At 36.4% G+C, this 7,001-nt stretch overlaps 1 long non-coding RNA gene across 1 annotated transcript; it reads right to left on the bottom strand.

The window, feature by feature from the left end:
• Positions 1-1,999: 1,999 nt before the first annotated feature.
• Positions 2,000-5,333, bottom strand: LOC129146770 (uncharacterized). The gene is made up of 3 exons (XR_008553970.1): positions 5,202-5,333; positions 3,415-3,490; positions 2,000-2,087 (listed from the first exon to the last, which is right to left on the bottom strand). It is a non-coding gene; the product is annotated as an uncharacterized LOC129146770 (long non-coding RNA).
• Between the last annotated feature and the right edge of the window lie 1,668 nt (positions 5,334-7,001).

Raw genomic sequence — 7,001 nt, 5'->3', positions numbered from 1 at the left:
AAATAAATATAAACAAAGTACAGTCCAGAGAACTCTCAGTGCCATAGCCAGCTATAAGGATATTCCAAGTAGACAGCTGATATGATTTTCAGTGCAATCATTATTTTAAAGAAAAATAAAGTCGGGCCTCCCCAGTGGCGCAGTGGTTGAGCGCTGGGTTGTGAAGCTGCCCGCAGCCTCTGCAGCGCCGGTTCGATCCCTGGCTGCTCCCGGGCCACCGGAGGAGGGTCCCACATGGCGCGCAGACCTCTCCTGATGCCCGCTGCTCCCCTCAGCAGTGTACTTCAGTCCTTCTGCCTGCTCTGCTCCCCGCTCTGGCTCTGGTGAATTCTCTCGCCCTCCCGCACTTCTGACTGTACCCAAAGCTTGTATAAATAAATAAAGAAATCATTAAGAAAAAAAAAAGAAAAGACATCTCCAAAAAAAAAAAAAAAAGTCATTAAGTGGAAAGGTCTGAATGATTGTAGATATCATTCAAACATTTTATGATATCATTATATCATAAAAAGTAAGCTTTATCTCAGACAGAATAATATCTCATTATAATATCTTCTAAGTGTTATAATAACATATTTATAAATCACAATGTATGTATACAGAAAAGGGTAAGGGTAGTCAGCTGAGTAAAGGCATGAAGAAAAGTCAAAGAAAACTTCATGGAGGATGTGACAATAAGTTGCGCCACAAAGTCTCAGGAAGACTTTTAAAAGTGGAAGAATTTCTATTTCACCTCCAGCTGAACTGCTAAATGAAGGAGTCTGGTGTTTTCCCTTCTTTCAAAACTCAGGGTTTCCATGTAATTTCCTTAAGCACAGGCAGTAAGAACATGAGCAGAACCCATGTCAGTCCTAAAGTTACCATGAATGACTCTGTGATGACTTGGAAAACAGATCAACAATTTCAATTTCTTATCAAGAAAGGGACATTGGGTAGTATGATGTGCCAAGAGAGATGGGTTCTTTCTCCGGGGGTCCAAGAATTCAAATGTCACTTAGTCATGGCACTAGAACAGCTCTTAAAGGATGATATCTGATAAAATGTGAAAACTATTATATATGTCAGGAAAATTTCTGAAACCTCACATTATCAAATATTCAAATTATGATCCTTGTATTTATTACATGATTGTGCAACTAGATATAGACTGGAATCTACTAAACACTATTGTTTACTCATAGGGAAGGACAGGAATGGTGCCCCGGTTATGTCATTGGTTTTAGGGACTCAATTGTATCTTACTTTTCTATATCTATAAGCTAGCTTCTTACAAATAGTCTACTGCTCTTCCTGTGAGGATGTATATCTGCTGCAAAATAATTAAGAAAATATAATGTGAAAAGGAACTATTTTAAAATGGAAATAAAAATAATTTTACCAACCTAATAGGTAGGGTAGTTACTCTAATTGTCACTCCAATTGTGGATTCAATTTAGTTGTGTGCTCCCTGATAGCCAAGATAAAAATGGAAATTGCTATCAACTATTTTCAGGTTATTAATGAAAGCAAGTTTGCAATATCATCTATAACAACCTACTATTTCTGTGTATTAAGTCCTTGGAGAACATCATGCAAACCTTGTATAAAGGATATTGCTTTACACAAAAGGAATAGTCTTCAACTGCAGTTTTGTAGAAAATAGGTTCTTCCTATGCTATTTCTTATATTGACCTCAATAAAAAATCTGAAGACAAAATATTAAATTATAACTCTGGGAAGGACTTTCTGTGAGACTGTAAAGTAAAACACTCTCAGTACATTGTTTTCTGGTATATAATTGAGAAGTAAAACCTAGAAAAATAGAATGTGTTATTCAATCATGTCACTTACTTAGATGTTCAGAAATTGTTCACTTTAATCAATTCAATACTTAAAGCACTGAATCTCTGTACTGTTGGTAGAAGATCCTTACTTACTAAACACAATTTAAATGCTAATGATAATTTACTTTTTAACATAAAGTCAAATATCTTAATATATATTCTCACCCAGAGAAGTTTCCCTCCCTCTGAATGAAGCTGAGTCAGAGAGGTTCAGGTTTTCACTCAAATTTTGAGACCACTTTAATTCTCAGCTGCAAAGTTAGGGTTCTGCGTGAAAGCATAAAAGGAAAATTTAAGATAGTATCAGTCAGCCTTTTTACAGGTGAACAATTTAAAGGCTTCTTCTAATCTATCATACCTATCCAGTTATCTAAGTTAATATCTAACTTAAATTCAAGCCAGACTTTGCCTTTGGCGTTCTTGTCCTAGTGCCCTTCTGTCAATATATTCTTAATAGATCACTCTTATCTCCCAGTTTGAAACACTCTTGTAGAAAAAAAACAAGAATATCCTCATTTAAGAATAGTCATTTAAGAATAAATGAGTAGGGCCTCCCCGGTGGCGCAGCGGTTGAGCGCTGGGTTGCGAAGCTGCCCGCAGCCTCTGCAGCGCTGGTTCGATCCCCGGCTGCTCCCCGGCCACCGGAGGAGGGTCCCACACGGCGCGCAGACCTCTCCTGCCGCCTGCTGCTCCCCTCAGCAGTGTACTTCAGTCCTTCTGCCTGCTCTGCTCCCCGCTCTGGCTCTGGTGAATTCTCTCACCCTCCCGCGCTTCTGACTGTACCCAGTGCATGTATAATCAAAAAACAAACAAACAAATAAATAAATAACATGCCTCTATTAGGGAAAAAAAAAAAAAAAAAGAATAAATGAGTAGGGTCTCCCCTGGTGGCGCAACGGTTGAGCGCTGGGCTGCAAAGCTGCCCGCAGCCTCTGCAGCACCATTTCCATCCCCGGCCGCCTGCGAGGGTCCCACATAGCGTGCAGACCTCTCCTGCCGCCCTCTGCTCCCCTCAGCAGTGTGTTTCGTCAGTCTGCCTGTTCTGTTCCCCGCTCTGGTGAATGCTCTCACCCTCCCACGCTTCTGACTGTACCCAGTGCTTGTATAAATAAATAAATAAATCTTAAAAAAATGCATATTAAACCCACATAAATTCATATTGTCCAAAATTTTTCATATGGGTCATTGGAATTCTTCACACACCTCTGTGTTTTGCAAAGTGCTCTAAATAGTTCCATGCACCTTGCTTTAAGAAAGCAAGTAGACCCTGCCAAAATTTAAACATTATGTCACCTCTTTTAATGTTACAGAAACTAAGCTTTTAACTCTATTGAAAGAGAAACACCATTCTCCATTCCCTCACCTATTTCCTCATGCTGGGGACTGAATCTTAAATCCAATGACTTATGCTACAATCACTTCACATTTTAATGGAGACAATTACCAGAGTAGGTTGTGACCTTCTTGGTCTCCAAGTCATCAGACTGGAATATGTGGTATTGACACAAGAAGATATAAGAAGCACTACTGTAAACTACTGGATGGTAGACAAATTGCATTTATCATAATTTAAGAGAAGTAAGAATGCAGGTACCTTGTTCATTACTCAGTCAGTAAAAGTAGAGGTAAGTTTGTGGCAAATTCTTCAGTACAAAGGTCCAGAGTGGAGTCTAAGAATGAAGCAAACGAGATCACAAAAGAACTTCCCCTGAGGGCTGAATGCATGAAGGATACTCTTTAAATGATTTGTAAATGATAACTATTGTTTTGTGCTATTCTGTCTTCTCACTACTCTTTCTCAGGCTAGCCCTGTATATGTGGAATCTTGTTAATCTTAATTTCCTATAATGCCCTCCTTCCACCCTAAAATGGGCATATGTGTGCCCATTTGAGAGGGTCCCTCTTGTACCTATTCAATTCCTTTTCTGAGGATCTTTAAGGCTAAACTTCCCCCCATGAATTTTTCACTGATGACCCTCCACTTTGAGTCAATACCACATACTTTCAAACTCAGGTTCAACCTTAGTTTCTCATCTGTGTTGCTTTCATCTCCCATATTAAAATGATACTGATGATAGTGATGATACTGATTCTTACAGTCTTTTTGTATCCCGTACCATAGCTAGAATTGTGAGCCCCAATAAACATTTACGGAGTGACCAACTATTTGGATAGCTGAATATATTTCAAAGAGATGTGATGATAACTTGTTATTATAATTGTTTTGGAAAAGATTCCCACTGAGTATCTCTGAGTTTTGGAAAACTTTTAAATTCTTTAATACTCATTTATTCTTAAAGAAATTATTTCACATTATACATTCACTTGTAATCCCATTTCATAATGAAGTGGATTATAATACCTGCCAATAATTATAATTGCACCATCTTATACAATGTCTTTTGTCATTACTAAAATAGTAAAAGTACAGGTGTTTTGTGACAATGTTGCTTTCAAATGTCAAACTAAAGTGAACGATATATGATTAGAACATTTCTTTCAGAAAAGATGAAATTTTTTTAGTTTAATTAACATAAGTAGGAATCAGGTATTAAAAATCTTTGTACTTTTAATGGAAAAAATACATCCTTTTGTGTTAGGGTGGTCCCCAGGAAAAAGGGAGGTTTCAACTCCAGTTCTCTTCTCACAGTACACCTTACCTGCATTTGGCTCCTATTTTTATCATCAAAAGCCACTTTTGTCAGTTACTCTCCACTCTCTTGCATGTCTTGAGTATGATACACATGGTTTGAGTTCAGTTCATGCAAGTAGAAGGAACTCCACAGTAGTAAAGCAATCTTCAAATTGAATATCAGACACTCCCATTCTTAAGCACAATTTAGGCAGTGTCCATCTAACATGGTCCAAAACACTCTCCAAAATGGAGGACCTTTCTTTCAGGAATCCAGTCTAACCAATTCTAAAAATGAATGAATTCCTTCCATCACCTTTTTGAAGCAAATGATCTGTCTTGAACAGATCAGGGTCTATGCTTTCTCCTTTTCCTATTAAGGAAGGAAACATTTGGTAAATGTTCTTTCCTTTGATGAGAAGTGTTATCCCACAGTAGAAGCATAAAGATATTTTTATTAGCATACTGCAGATAAATACCACCTTTTAAAAAGAGAAGTGAAAGTATAAATTTGAAAAAAACAGATGATCTATCTATGGGCAAGGGAAAAATCTGATACACGTTAACAGGCCATGGAAGTAAAAAAAGCATGGACTTTTATATTAGACAGATCTCATGCCAAACCTGCATTCCAATAGAATGTGACATTGAGCTTATCTTCCCTCATCTCTAAACACTGTATTCTAGCAGTTGCCTTAAAGAGTGGTATGAAAAGTAGGATAATATTTGTAAAGAGCCTAGAGCAGTACCTGGACACAGAGTGTGCTAACTGCTGACTAAAATGATTATGATGATAGTGATGATGATGATGATGATGATGATGATGATGATGATGATGATGATGATAATGTTAGAATGAAGCAAACTCATTCCTATGAAACAATAGCTGTAAAGGTAAGGAAGAGAATTTGTTTACTCAACATTTTAAAATTATATAAAACAACTCTCCAGACAGAAAGGGTAAATACCTCATAATCTAATCTTATATAAAGTATTCTAGGAGTCCTTTGAATTGATGCAGTAGAGGAGTCATCATCTGATAGAAGAGAATACTATTCTCTGGTGACAGAAGGAAAAGTCAACAATGTATACAATTAAAAGGCACTGGTAATTTTTAAGAATTTATTTTTACTGTTAGGACTACTGAAGCAGTCGCTAACAGTAAATTTCATGGAGGGGGCTATCTATTAACATTTCTAATTAATTTGTAAACACATGAATCAGGATGACTACAAAAAGCAGCAGCCCAAAGATTCTTCCTTGTAAAATTTACCATTCTTTGTTTAAATGAACTTTACATTTTCTGTATGAAAGGAACAGGAAGGAATTTTATTCTGAAGTTACATCTGTGCCCAAGGTCACCATACCACCATTGTCTCTTCAGTTACTTGACAACCATGCATGATATTCATCTAAATGGTCTAAAAATACAGCAATTCCAAGAGTGCTTTAACAAGAACCCATTTTATTTAATGCTGATGCTTCAATCATCTCCAATCTAGGATCAGGATTAAAATGGACACAAAGGTAGAAAAAGCATGCCAGCAGATGTCACATGACTATCATAAAATGTCCTTTAGGTTTTAGAAGATATATTTTACTTAGAAGATATAGTTTTACTTTGTTAAGTATATCAAAAAAGCAAATTTCTTATTGTTGGCCAACATATTTTCTTTTTGCCCTACTACAATAGGTCAATTATACTGCATTTAGGAATATCTTTTCTACATCTACAAAAGATCAGGATATAGTAATGTAATTTGTATTTACAAAATAAAACTGTGCATTCATTTCTTTCAGATCTGCCTTGTCTGGACACCCATGTGTACCTCATTTATAAGACCCTCTTTCATCTCATAACTCAAAAACTTAAAATATACAGCCTATGATTGAGTACATAATAACTATTTGGTAAATGACATAGGATGGGTATTTCACTTACAATTATAGCAAAGTTAAATGAAACAATTTGTTGAAGCAGCATAATGTAGATTAGGAACTTGGATATATGATTTTTACTAATATATTCACCAGTCACTTGCTTTATTAATAGAAACCAGTTACCAGTTTTCTATTTTCTATCTGTAAAACAACATTTTAAACAATTGACTTCAGAAAGCTACATAGCTCTCAATGAAAATAAATGATATATATATTTGGTACCATTGACTCCTTGGAATTACAAATTGGGACATTCCTTTGTCACTAGGCAGCACTAAAATGGATAACAAATCAAAACCTGAAACAACACTAATCTCACCATATTCGTAATGTATTCATAGGATAAACTACAGATAATATTTATGAGACGTTATTTAATAGCCATAATACCTTTGACATGGAGATAATTAACGTAAGTAGAGTCTAGAATGGCCAGTACATACATCAACAAGCAAGAGGAATTCCAGCAACAAGCCAGTCTTCCAAATGGTTCAGACTCAGACAACTTCATTGGCATGTCCGGGAACACCAAAATTGCCAAAGGTAATATATTAAAGAGAAAAGAGTAACAGAAGGCATTAAAGGAAAAGCCGAGCATGAGGGTTTTC

This window comes from Talpa occidentalis, unplaced genomic scaffold (genome assembly GCF_014898055.3).
Source record: "Talpa occidentalis isolate TD23 unplaced genomic scaffold, MPIMG_talOcc4v2.1 talOcc4.4, whole genome shotgun sequence".
NCBI lineage: Eukaryota > Metazoa > Chordata > Mammalia > Eulipotyphla > Talpidae > Talpa > Talpa occidentalis.
This window is presented reverse-complemented; position numbering and strand designations above follow the sequence as displayed.